Below are 14,399 nucleotides of genomic sequence, written 5' to 3' on the forward strand. Positions count from 1 at the left end.
TGTGTGACATGACTAGCCGTTCGAAGCACTTCATGATTATGGGCGTGAGTGCTACAGGACGGTAGTCATTGAAGCATGATGGTGATGATTTCTTTGGCACGGGTATGATGGTGGCAGTTTTGAAAAGTGATGGGATGACTGCTTGCTCCAGAGAGGTGTTGAAAATGTCTGTAAAAACATCCTTCAGCTCTTCTGCACAGTCCTTCAACACTCGTCCTGGTATGTTGTCTGGGCCTGCTGCTTTGCGTGGGTTAATGGTGGCTAGTGTCCTCTTCACGCTGGCAGAGGACAGGTACAGGGGTTGGTCGTGGGGGGGAGGTGGGGTTTTCTGTGGGTGAGTGTCATTTTGTGCTTCAAAACGGGCGAAAAAACTGTTCAGGTCATTTAGCAGAGAGGTGTTGTTCTCACAGCTCCGTGGCGCAGGCTTGTAGTCAGTGATGGCCTGTATGCCCTGCCATAGGCTCTGTGCATCTCTGCTGTCTTTGAAGTGTGTTGTTATTTTGTCTGTGTAATCCTTTTTTGCCTTCCTGATGCCCTGGGACAGGTTAGCCCTCGCTGTTCTTAGGCCAGCTACATCTCCAGCTCTGAAGGCTTTGTCTCTGGCCCTCAGCAGTCTGTGGACATCTCCTGTCAGCCATGGCTTCTGATAATAATATTATGTCTATGTTTATTCCAGTCTACTGCATATAATCTCTATTATATCTATGTCTACTGCTACACAGGAGGGATTGATGAGGGAGTCATTAATGATAAAAAAAAAGAGAGATCTGTGTTTAAAGGTGCGATTTGTAGGACTGTTACCGAACGTTCTGTAGGCCAAAATCAAAACACTGGTGAACGTTCTCAAGACTACCAGACGCGAGCCTCTCCTGGGTTGCCAGATGTAATGAAGACTTAGCTAACGTTAGTTGACCTGCAGCTGCTTTAACGTTTCTCCAACCATGACCCAGCTACACATTACGGAAACAGTGAAAACAAAAAATACCTCTAACCAACGTAACATATTTAGCTGAAGTTAGCGATGCAGATGAAGTTTAGCCTAGGCTACCTGTTGTGGAGAAATATGGCCAGCTCTGCGTCAGACTTGATATTCTTCGTTTGACGAAGACGTCACCATCTCGGGAAGCTCCTCCGATGTCCACTTAATTTGTTTCTTGTTTTCATTTTGGAAATTTGCCTGCCTCGTAGGCGTTCATGACTACAACTGACAGCTGTTGACAGTTGGCCTTTGCTAATTTGGCAACCCAAATAGGAGGACGCGCTAGCCCATTATTAATACGCTATTCTAGAATTAATCGTTCAAAACATAAACGAAAATTCCAAGAGATTCCGCCCCGTAACTCATTTTTTCCCCATGGGTTTTACGGGGTTTTACGGGTTAGAGTAATGTTGTCAAATAAGCCATTGCTTCAATTCATCGTGTTTCCTTACTCTCTGACAACATATGGTGATCATTTTTGGAATGGTTACAGTTTATTTTCCATTATTTCCTACATACTGGACCTTTAATCATAAAGGCTATCCGTTGAGTAAGTGCACGGGTAGGCTACCTGCCACTTTGACCACTCAGTTTCCATTTCCCACATAAGCAGAGCCGTATCACTACAAACAAAACCCCTTAATTTCACCTCTTATAAATGCCTTACTTTTGACCTTAAAGCCCTTCTATAATTAAGTAGTTTCTATAGAAATGTGCAACCGATTGACAACTCTTTTCTCTCAAATATTGTTAGGCCTAACTTATTCTGACCATCATGAGGCTCCTTGACTTTGGGCACTTCAGGGCATCTGAACACACAAAACAAATTTTGATAATTTTTATAACAATTTGAGTATTTTATTTAACTTTAGAACACCCATGTGTATTTCTGGTCAAAAATACTCGGTCATTAGAAATAAATGGGTGAGAAAATGGTCAATGTATAAAATTGAGTCCAGGCTAATATTGATCAGATGGACTGTATATGTGCTTCTGTACATTAAAACAAACACACACTCACCCCCCCTCTTTGCTTCTATGCCAGCCCCCACTGGAACCTTTCCCCAATAGAATCTTCCTCTTTCTGACTTGCATGAGCTCAGGTCAGTGAGGCCTGCAGGCCATAAATAGCAAATGGAAGTACAAAACTGGTTATATCCAATAGAACACAAGTTGATACAAAGGTCTATCACAACATTGCATGATAATATGTGTGTTACTATGGATTTATAACAAGTTATAATGCAGCGGTCATTTTTGACTGGGAACACAAAACTAGTAAAACATAAAATGAACACAATAGGAGGGTTAAGGTAAACATTTGGGGAATTACACTCATTGTCCACCTCCTTTTTTTAGCTACTTGTGAGCACTGTTTTTTGAGGCTGCTGTGAATCTTGGTCCATGAAGCATCCATGACTGACCAGTAATGACCAGCTTACTTTTCAACGTCAAGAGCTGATCTCAGACTACAGCTGCAGGAAGAAGTGCACACCACTATACACATTGGAAGTTTAGCAGTGGAGAGAGTCAGCTGTGAGGATCTGAGCTGTTCACACCACATAGGTGTGGTCACGAAGGCAGCAGGACAGCGGCTGGATCTCAAACATCTATTTGCATGCAGCCTGTCTCCTCAGTCCTCGAGTTTGTGCACCGGAAATCGGCCAAAGCTCAGGTAAAAAGAGAAAGGTAAAAATCAATTGTTTTAAGTCAAGGGGAGGTGGAAATAAGTGTAATTCCCCAAATGGTGGAATATCCCTTTAAATATAAGTATATATACTCTGTTGATCCCGTGAGGGAAATTTGGTCTCTGCATTTATATTATCCCAATCCGTGAATTAGTGAAACATACTCAGCACACAGTGAGGTGAAGCACACACTAAGCTTGGCGCAGTGAGCTGCCTGCAACAACAGCAGGGGAGCAGTGAGGGGTTAAGTGCCTTGCTCACTTGCTCACTTGAGCTGTGCCTACTATTTAATATAAATTAGAGTAGATCACGTTTCGTAGTGTATGAGGTATATCCAGAGCCCATTATTAGACATTCTCTGTACAAAAGTGCAATATGTCGCCACCTAGTGGTCAATGACTACAGTGTAACAACACAACTGCTCGTAGCAAGAATGTGATGGTAGGCAGAGACTTTCTAATGTGGAGACACAGCACTCAAAAAATACTCCATAGAAATGCATGGGGCTAGTTTGTCACGCCAATATGGCCGTTGTCTACACATATCCCACCCCTTCCTCTGCAAAACGTCGACATGTGAATACATTGAGCCAATCATGTGGTGTGATGTGAATACATTGAGCCAATCATATGGTGTGTTGTGAAGACATCGTGCCAATTATGTGTTGTGAAGCCTTGCGCACGCGCAGTTCGACCCAAAGACTGTGCCCGATGAGTGCCCATAAAACGTTGGTATATGGCCGCAGAGTGGAGGGACTTGCCTAAAAGGACTTTGTGGTAGGCTATATCCCTTTAAAATGTCTCAGTGAGATGAGAAAAAAAATGTAAAGTGTGATTGTATAGCCTCCTAAGACCCAGCAATAGTCCTCTAGGTGAGTCAAAGAACAAATAAGTCAAACATAGTACTGTCTAGACAGGACATCCTGGGCATTCTGGTGATGTCACAATTTTATGCACTAGTGCAGTGCCCGTTCAAACATGCCACTCCTGTAGAAAACCCGTATCCCAATTATCGAAACACCCCCAATTATCACCACTTTTGTTCAGAAATTCTAAAACAACGATGTTTTTTAACACTTCAAAATAACATTTGCTAAATGAACCTTACATTTTCAGTAGCCATAGGTGTGTAGATTTGAACAAAATCTGGTTTGGTTCTTAACGGGAGCATTTAGGCTACTGCCTGAAATATCCGATTTTGGTTACCACGCTCGGCCCGGCGTGTCATCAGATCTGGACGTCGCCGAAGTAAATCCCTAACATCGTCAAGGAAAATGGTTATTGCCGTGTTTTAGGTTGTGCCAATAGGTCAGACTGAGAAAAACATTTGGTGTAGGTATCGACTTCCAAAAGTTATTAAAAAACCAGGGAGAAAGTAGCCTGACGAGCCAGACCCACATTAAAATGTAGGGTCTGGGCACTCACCGTTCGCAGTGCTCAGTCCGAGGGGCGGGATAATTGGTTGTCTTTCAAATTCCCTCTGCACGCAATAGGACAGCGCTGAGTCCCATTCGTTTTCCCACCAGCGGAGCTAGTTGGCTACTTCAAACTTTTGCCATCTTAAAACAAGCTTACCTCGTGTCACACTGTTGGCCAACAGCAACATCCATCTTCCTTGTTTTCAAGTAGCAGGGAATTCAAGCCAAACCGTTGCAACTCTGGCATCAATCATTATGTTAAGCCCGCCTAACGACTCTACGATTTGATTGGCCTGATAGAAGTTTAATTTTTCGAGCTCATAAGCCAACGGAGAGTTGCTAGACTAGCCCTGGAAGCAATTGTAATTTGCTGCCGCTAGGGTGCGTCTAGATTTCTAGGCTAGGGAGAAAGGAGAATAATGCCAGAAGTTATCAGAGGAAGGGGGGCTCTTGTGGTTGAACTTGGTACTTCGTCTCCCTCACCCAACTCATGGATCTGCGCTGCCACTAATTTCTCGAAATATCGCGCCTTTTCTTGTGGTTCAAGTCCTGCCCTATATGCCTTGCATCTTAGACGTATTTTGATGAGCTTTTGTGTTGTTTAGACACGGCTACAATCACGTAAGACATCCAAAGTGCATAATACTCCTAGGCCATCTAAAAATGGCGTTTCTTCCGTTTTGCAACGTTAAGACGGATTGCTACTTCCGGTCATGCAGAGCACCATTCGCGGTGAATGGCAATGGCACAGACAATTTGCACAAGGTGGTATTGTGTACCTCTGTGTACCAACAGCAGACAAAAACAACCATATTTGAGTTTTCATAATTTTCCCGCGATGTGGACCATCGAAGAAAATGGATTCAAACCATCAGGAGAGAGGAAGGCCCACTGTTTTAACGTCTCTAATAGCACAGTCCTTTTTAGTATGCATATCCGTAGCAGTGACCTGTACAAAACACCTAGTGGTTTTAACAAACCAGAGTTAAACAAGACGCGGTACCTTTTGTTTTTTCATGGGTCTCTGACACAACCCAAGCCAGTAAGTCTGTTTTTGAGAGGACAACTGAGAGACTGGGGTTTGATGTTCATGAAGTCCAACCTTGTGGAAACGAAGATGTTGATGTTGCTAGCTAGCTTAGCTACGGACCACGACTACGACGCACCATCCCCTGGTAAGATTTGATGAGTAAATGAACTGGCAAGGAGATAAATAGCCAGGTGTACATTTGCATATACATTATGTTTATTTGGAGGATTTTACTGGCTCTGTGCACTAGATAATGAGTACTTAAATTGTACCAAAACGTAAGAAATAACGTTACAATGTGCAAGTGTTAAGCTTCTTAAAACCATGGGTGACTGATGAGCACTGATGTGTGCCAGTCTGCTCGTTTTCAAGTCGATATTTAAACGCAATTTTAGCTTCCACCTTTTTCCTAAATACACCAGCCTACGGCATGATAAGACGAACTTCGTGTTTGTGTTATGGTGGGTGAACGGCACATGTTTCTCGCTCGTTGTAATCACTTTTAAAAAGCACCTAAAGATGAATGCTTCAGTTGTGCCAAAATGTATGAAATAGAATTTATGGAAGTGTTTTACGCTTCTTAAACCCGTGGGCAGCTCCAAGGAGCACTGCTGTGTGCCAGTCTGCTCGGTTTCAAGTAGATATTTATGGCAAGCCGTTCAGGACATAACGTCTGTCAAAATAACGCCTCCACGTGTAGATTTTTTACTTCTTCAGAAGTAAAAAATAGACGTCTGAGCTTCAGACGTCATATTTTTACGTGTGCCACGCGCAAAAACTTTGTGTCTGACGTCAGAAGTAAAAAAATGACGACTGGATGATTTGCTGCAATGCAAGAGCCTATGTTCCAGAGTAAACACAGCATTGGCTGCTGGAATGGAAACAGGAAATGCAGCCCCAGACAGCACACATACATCTGCCCGATGTCGGTTTCAGATCAGCATGGAATCCTCCCATATAATAATGTCGCAGGGGTATCGGCCTGAAGTCGCTTCCATGTATGTTGGCTTTTGATCGTTCCTACTATCCAAAGCAGATCCCGCTATGTTTTTTTTTTTACCCCAGCTTCCATGTATGTTGGCTTTTGATCGTTCCTACTACCCAAAGCAGATCCCGCTCTATCTGTTCTTTTTCTGTGTGTGTAGCAGGCAGCCAGGCACGTCAGATCAGCCTCCTGGAGCAGCGACTTTCAGGTTGGTAAATTCACTCATGTAAATGATCAGAAAATAGGCATTGTGTCAATTGTATGACTGTTTATATATTTGCCTGCTAGCCTAAGCCATAACTTGGTGTACATTACTTTATAAAGAGCTGTTTTGGGGTAATTACAACTTCGTTGTGAACTAATTCACGTTAGCTAGTTGAGCTAACACTGGAAAATATGTTAAACCTAGCTAGCGGCTATGGCGAAATGTTAACACTACAGCATCCATGATTACCGGTACAAGGACAGCAATATGCTTGGGTGTAAGAATAGCAAGTTATTATTTGACCGTGAGACTTAACCCAGGAAAGGCTGTCGTTTTTGTATGGAGAGGAGTGGGAGCTAGGCTATTAGCTAACGTTACTGTCTTGGCTGAGTTAACCTGCTGGTCGTGTCATCATAACGCCTTTGCACAGAGGAAATGCACAGATAAATGCATCAGCCAAAGTTCCCAAAGCAAATGTAGGCTATGTTTCAGTCCCAACTTTCTCTAGTCACTTCCAGAGTTCGTGTTTTGGCCGGCGTTAGCGCGCTAGCCAAGTAACGGCATTAGCTCGCCTCTGCTTGATTGAAATATCAGCTGAGGTAATGCTAATGGGTTTGAAATCTATTTCTCCGAGCTCGGTAGTGGTTCTCTGCATCTATGAAAATTCCTTAACAGCAATCGGTAAGGGTAGACTTTAAAGATGAAAGTGTTGCAGTGAATTAATTGTTGTTTTTGTCTCTTGCAGGAGAAGAACCTGATTTTTGCGGGAACATTTTCTAACAGCATTTTTTCATCATTCAGACTTTTTTAAACATTAAATAAAATGAATTGAAAATATTTCTGGCATCTTTCTTGTGTCTTTATAGATCTAATCATTTATAGCCTAGTGTAAAATGTGCAATCTCAAGTTCCGACCTAAATAAATAAAGGTCGTATAAGCCTGGGGTGGGCATAGCGTTGATGAGTCGTTAAAACATTGGCTCATTGTCGTTTTCGATGATTTGCCGACATCCCGGCGATGTCTTGCCAATGTGCAAACGATGAGTCGTTGAAACATTGGCTCATTGTCGTTTTCGATGATTTGCCGACATCGGTAAGATTTATGTGTGCCATCTGGGGCCGCTATAGTTGCAGCAGAAGAAACAAGATGCCAGAGCAATGTGCACCATATTCCTGCTCAAATCGGCAGACCATCGCAAACAGGGCTCGGGGGATTACTTTCCACAAGTAAGATTTAACATTATCGTACTATTGGTTGTATTTTGTGAATGCAATATTACCAGAGAGTTAAAAAGGAGCAAGGATCTTTGTTATTACTGTATGTAAATCGTAGCCAGCTAGCTAGGCTACTTGCTAGGTGTTCGGGTGTTCACCCGGCTATGAACTGAGACTTGATAAGTCATATTCCATAACACTGACTTACATTACAACTGACACAAGAATGCTATTGTAGAAATGAATCAAATATTACTAGTATAACATTGGCCGGCGAATTTTACACAAGTGGTACAGACTGTAGCCTATTATTGGGCAGTTGCTACTTGTAGCTTAGCTAGTAATAAGTGTGTTGGTGGTAGCTTCACTATTACCTGAAAGTAACTTCCAGGGCAAGCAGTGCTTGCGTAAGGCACGCAGCATCATCAAAGACTGTTCCCCCCCCAACCACAGACTGTTCACCCCACTCCCCTCAGGGAGGCGTTACAGGTCTCTGCACCCGTAACCACGTAGCCTACTTGGAATAGCCTACCCCTCAGGTGTCTGAATGGCTGATCTCACTTAAATGTTTATGGAACCTTTCTGTATAAGTATATATACACTCTTTTGATCTTTTGATTTGCTCTCTGCATTTATCCAAATCTGTGAATTAGCGAAACACACACAGTACACAGTGAACACACAGTGAGGTGAAGCACAAGAAATTTGCTCTCTGCATTTATCCAAATCTGTGAATTAGCGAAACACACACAGTACACAGTGAACACACAGTGAGGTGAAGCACACACTAACCCAGAGCAGTGAGCTATACCTGCTACAGCAGCGCTCGGGGAGCAGTGAGGGGGTTAGGTGCCTTGCTCAAGGGCACTTCAGCCGTGGACGTGGGCATAGAAGAGCAGTGCTCAACCACTTCCCCAGCCCACATTTTTCCTACTGATCGGGGATTGAACCGGCAACCCTTCAGCCTGTGTGCTGTGTGTGAGATCAGCCATTCAGACACCTGGGGTAGGCTATTCCAAGTAGGCTACGTGGTTGAGTGACAAACCTGGGTAAATTGACTCAGAGTAGATGAGCTGATACAGGAAACATGGTTGTGTGTATTTTAATATTCATAGTGGCTTAACAGTAATAGAATATTCTGATACTGTATATCATATAAAGTGATGACATCCAAGATTAAAACTGGGAACATAATCCATAATGTTTGACAGCATAGACAAAAACTGGTTTGATACAAGTTGTAATGAGTTAAATGTAGTTCACAGTTGACAGAAATTCCATAAACATTTTCAAGTGTTTTCATATTTAAGTTCAGTGCCATCAAAAATAAAGTTTGATAATCATACATTGGTTTGGCATAAGTAAAGGAAGTGGTGTAACTGGGTTCAATATCTGTTAGAAAAGTTCCATTAACATTGAAAAGTGCAAGTTTGTAGGTTTGTTTTTGATCATTAAAAAACAGACATTGGTTTGGCATAAGTGTAACAGTTCATTAATACAAGACAAAAAGGCAAGCATGTGTTATTCACAGTTCACAGAAAGGTTCCAGCCCCAGTGAAGAGATCAAATAAAGAGGAATTAAGAAACATTTTAAAAACGGCTGAGATCAGCCCCGTTCAATGCAATTAGTAAAGAATCTGGGAGTGTCTTCACAGGCTCAGTGAGACAGAGGTTACTGTTATGCTGGTGACAGTACATACACAACTGGTGCATGTAATTTTGTATGTTCCCAGTCCACCTTGATAAAATTGCTTAGATACACTTAGACTGAGAACAAAAGTGCTACAGACAGCAGGTGGCAGTACATAATGAAACTGGGTAAACTCCATAAAAGAGGACCAAATCATCCAGACAATGGGAAAATGGGACACAGAGTGGCGAATGCAGGTGATTAGATTACATACAGTTGTTTTCAGAAGGTAGTTTAGAGTAGTATAAATTAAATATAAGGATGTGCAGTGTATTAGCAGTAACCTTAGAAGAGCAGAATATGTAATATGAACAACATGTACAGATATGTGCAATGTAGTGGCAGTACCATTATAGTTGAAGTAAGGAAAATATAGATATATGCAGTGTATTAACAGAATATATTACAGAAAAACTGAATAAATATGGATATTTAGTATGAACCATATAAACAGATATGTACAGTATGTACAGCTATGTGGAGTGTGGTAACAGTACCATTGTAGTGCAGAAACAGTAACATTATAATAGTATTAAGAATAAGTGTATGTGCAGGATGAAGAGCAGTAGAATATGGCTATGGATAAGTGAAATTACAGTATGTACATTTGCAAATAAATAGACACTATGGATGGGATAGGGTAGTGAAGTTGTGAGGGGGTGGGGTGGGGGATGTCCGTCTCCTTGTTGTCCCTGTCAAGGCAGCCTTGAGTCACCATGGTCGTGGACACCTCAACAAGCACAGACAAGGAGGCATCAGGCGGGGGCGGGGGGTGATGGGGGCTTAAGTTCGTTGGATGTCACCGTAATGCCTAGCTAGAGTTTAGTAGGGGGACAGCCGCAGGAAAGAAGCCTCCTCTGAACCTGCTGGTTCGGGTGCGGAGAGACCTGTAACGCAGAGTGGGGTGAACAGTCTGTGGTTGGGGTGAGAACAGTCTTTGATGATGCTGAGCACCTTACGCAAGCATTGCTTGCCCTGGATGGCCTCGATGGAGGGGAGTGAGGAACCGGTGATGCGTTGGGCAGTTTTCACCACCCTCTGCAGTGCTTTCCGGTCATGGGCAGAGCAGTTGCCATACCAAAAAGGTGATGAAGGTGGAGCTCATAAATCAAATATCCAGTCACAGTGTAACAGATGCCCTGCAGTACAGTACTGCAATGTAGAGCTGCACCTTCCTCAGTTCCAGGGGTGTGAGGAGACCGTTCAGCTCATTCGTGCTAGTCATTGAACAAGGCAGTTGTTCTGGGGAGATATAAAATAAATAAATGAATGAAAAGGGATTTGAGATGCATCTTATTTTTTGTTAGGGTGAATTACATGTGAATAATACAGTGTTGGGCAAGCTACTTGGAAATTGTAGTGAGCTAAACTATCAGTTACTCTGCCATGAATAAAACTTTACTACACAAAACTACCACCCCAGTCAAATGTAGCAAGCTTAGTAATACAAACACAGCAGTAGGCTAGTTCACTACATAGGAAGCTACTTTAAATTGTGCTAATTTCACATGACAAGAAAAGTGTAGCTTGTTTGGCTATTGAGTAAAGCTCAATAAGTTAAGCTATTGAAAAGTTAAAGCTAGTGAAGCTACCACCAACACACTTATTACTAGCTAAGCTACAAGTAGCAACTGCCCAATAATAGGCTACAGTCTGTACCACTTGTATAAAATTCGCCGGCCAATGTTATTCTAGTAATATTTGATTAATTTCTACAATAGCATTCTTGTGTCAGTTGTAATGTAAGTCAGTGTTATGGAATATGACTTATCAAGTCTCAGTTCATAGCCGGGTGAACACCCGAACACCTAGCAAATAGCCTAGCTAGCTGGCTACGATTTACATACAGTAATAACAAAGATCCTTGCTCCTTTTTAACTCTCTGGTAATATTGCATTCACAAAATACAACCAATAGTACGACAATGTTAAATCTTAACATTGAACAGAATTAAATCCCCTGAGCCCTGTTTGCGATGGTCCGCCGATTTGAGCAGGAATATGCTGCACATTGCTCTGGCATCTTGTTTCTTCTGCTGCAACTATAGTGGCTGCATTTCCTGTTTCCATTCCAGCAGCCAAGGCTGTGTCTACTCTGGCACATAGGCTCTGGCATTGCAGCAAATCATCCAGTCGTCATTTTTTTACTTCTGACGTCAGACGCAAAGTTTTTGCGCGTGGCACACGTAAAAATATGACGTCTGACGCTCAGACGTCTATTTTTTACTCCTGAAGAAGTAAAAAATCTACATGTGGAGGCGTTATTTTGACAGACGTTATGTCCTGAACGACTTGCCATAGATATTTACGTGATTTTAGCCTCCACCCACCTACGTGCACTACGTGGAGTTTGTCTCTACCTAGTGCACATAGCCAATAGCCCTAGGTAACAAAGCAAAGATATAGATAGTAATGTTAGCTAGGTTTAGACAGCAAATTGTGTTAGTGTGTCTGTGTCTGTTTTAAACTAAATGAGATATTATTCATACATTTATATTTCATACACATTTTACTGTAACACAGATTATTGTGATGTTATTTTGTGTCACAGCACTCAACTTACTACACATGAGTATGTCATCATTGCACACTACAGTAATTGTAGTGTACCGTAATTAATTAATTAGCATTGTTGTTTACAGTTTAGCAGGATGTCAGCATCAGGAAAATAAGCTATTCTTGATATGGACTGAGTTTAAAGAGGTGCTGTGATCTGTTTCATTATTTCTCTACTTTTTCTCTACTTGTCTATTTGTTTGCATCAGGTAGGTGCATTGGATGCAGCTCACACGAGGATAGTGGAACTGGAGGTGCTGGTGTTGTCACGTGAGTATTTTCACTTCCCTGCTCTTCTACATGCATACGCACCCATACACTCCCACATGCTAAGTTGTTAGTAATAATCACTGAATCCGAAATCAAGAACATATATCGAGAAATATGTCACACACACATTCACACCCACATGCTGATCAACAGAATAATTGTAAAATAGACAAATTGAAAATTGAACAAAACACGCACGCATGCACACACACACACACACACACACATACTATTGAAGAAATACGTCCATAAATGTGGAATGATAAAAAATATTTGTCTTTCAGAACTTCAATGAAGGACTTGTCTCACCAAATCCTCTCCTCTACATGGAAATGTCTGACTTGGTCACTGTCACACCAGGGAAGGCCAATGACCGCAAGCTGACCTTGCACCTGGGTGAAATTTTTAGTTGAGGTTTCTCCCCAACAAACTTGTTGTGAGGTGCCTTGTGATGCTGGTGATGTCTGGCCATTTCACCTCCATCAGTACAAAGTGGGGAACCTGCAAAGGATCAACCACCTGACAATTTAGGCTCGCACCCAGATGTATCATAACGATGCTGCAGTGGGAGACCTTGAGAGGTCAGAGGTCAGAAACTGGGGCTAGGTGCATTCATGGCACCTGGGAATGACAAGGACCGCCCCCGTGATTACTTTGTTTTTCCCACAGCAAGTGTTCATGTGCTTTGCCCTCGGAATGTGTGACAAACACGGATGCCACAACAAAGGTTAAAACATACGCTCACTAGTCCTAAATAAACAAATGTATTTGCTTAAAATATAGTGTAAGATGCTTGTGAAAGAAAGGTATGCGAGCCCCTAACTGGGCAACGCTGTTTTGTTAGCAAAATTTAGCCCCAGTTTCCGACCTCTGACTCACACATTACGTGACGTAAATGATGCAGAATGATGATGTTTCCACTGGGTAAAAGGTTTTTCCGATGGCCATGAACGCTAGGGATTTTGCAAACAGAGTTGCCCAGTTAGGGGCTCATCATCACTTTCGTCATGTTGTAGTTCGTTTGTAGTCCATGTGGCCGTTCATGTCCAACAGTTTTAATGTGAACTTGGGAATTTGCCGTTTTTGTCACTTGAAAGCTGCATATCTTTTTTTTACAAGCATCTTACACTATATTTTAAGCAAATGCAGTTGTTTAGTTAGGAACCACTCAGGTGATTCATTCAGAGAATGAACCAGTTTCTGCTTCGGACGTCATATGTCACATGATTTCTGACTAGCTTACAGAAGCGCATATCAACCTCTTTCAACTAACCCACAAAAACACAACGCACAGTTTTGTTTCGCACCTGGAGTGTTTGTAGAAGCATCAGAGATCCAAATGGAAGTACAAAAGCACAGAAAAAGTGAGTTTTGCATAATATGCCCCCTTTAAAGCAACACCAGTTGCACCAGTTGCAAAGAGTTTTTTGTACCTTAAAATAATGTTTCCAAAATCGTTTCAGTGGTTCATCAACTCGTAACAGGGTGAGCGGCACTTTCTGCATTCGCTTCGTGGCCCTCTATCGGCTATAACCGCACTATGTAAGTTTGCCGGATCGGGTAGCGAATCTGTAGTTCGATGGAACGAGACATGAGAAACTACAAATTTGACTTGCATCTGTCGCAATACATTGTACTTTCATAAAATCATGCAACATATTCTACCTTGTCTGTGGACATTGTTATTTGCAAAGCTGGTGCTGGATAAACAAATAGGCTAGTGCGTGCGACAGAGGAAAAGTTCTTTGGTGTTGCTTTAACATCATTCTCGTGGACACGCCCCCCAGTGTAATCCCTGTTCTCAAAACTGTGGGATTTATCCAATAACGGAAGGCCATCATGCACGACGCCAACACTCTGACTGTGTGTTTGAGGTGCCGGCGCGAGCATAAACGGAGAGACGAGACCCATCGTTGAAAGTCCATCATCAAGTGATCTAACACTATTTTGGAATCTAGGGCTTGGTCCCTTGAGTGAGCGCCAAACAAAACATCGTCTAAGTAAGAGAGAATTCTAATGCCCTTGTTCCTTAACGGGGCTAGTGCTGCCTCTACACATTTGCTGAATGAGCGGGGGGCTAATGCTAATCCAAATGGAATAGTAAGGAACTCGTAGGCTTTGCCCTCGAAGGCGAACGTGTCTATTGTCACAAACTAATTGTGGGGGAGGATTGATTGACATAATACTTTGTGTGAAACCTGAACGTGCATTTGCATAGGTGCTTGTTTAACTCACAGAGCAAAACACGAGTTGAATCCCCTTTGACCACTGAAACTAATACTCTGTGGAACCTGGGAGATTTCACGACAAATTGTAGCCTGTCACGAGAAACCATGGCTAAAACCCATGGATGAGTTGTGTGTAT

General features: G+C 42.4%; 2 long non-coding RNA genes across 2 annotated transcripts; one reads left to right on the forward strand and one right to left on the reverse strand.

Moving 5' to 3' along the window:
* Positions 1-1,600: 1,600 nt before the first annotated feature.
* Positions 1,601-5,372, reverse strand: LOC121706974. Its single transcript, XR_006031204.1, has 3 exons — positions 5,362-5,372; positions 2,450-2,454; positions 1,601-1,682 (listed from the first exon to the last, which is right to left on the reverse strand). It is a non-coding gene; the product is annotated as an uncharacterized LOC121706974 (long non-coding RNA).
* LOC121706969 lies at positions 5,119-12,688 on the forward strand. Its single transcript, XR_006031200.1, has 3 exons — positions 5,119-5,259; positions 11,974-12,034; positions 12,319-12,688. It is a non-coding gene; the product is annotated as an uncharacterized LOC121706969 (long non-coding RNA).
* Positions 12,689-14,399: the final 1,711 nt, after the last annotated feature.

Source organism: Alosa sapidissima, chromosome 4 (assembly GCF_018492685.1).
Source record: "Alosa sapidissima isolate fAloSap1 chromosome 4, fAloSap1.pri, whole genome shotgun sequence".
Classification (NCBI taxonomy): domain Eukaryota; kingdom Metazoa; phylum Chordata; class Actinopteri; order Clupeiformes; family Clupeidae; genus Alosa; species Alosa sapidissima.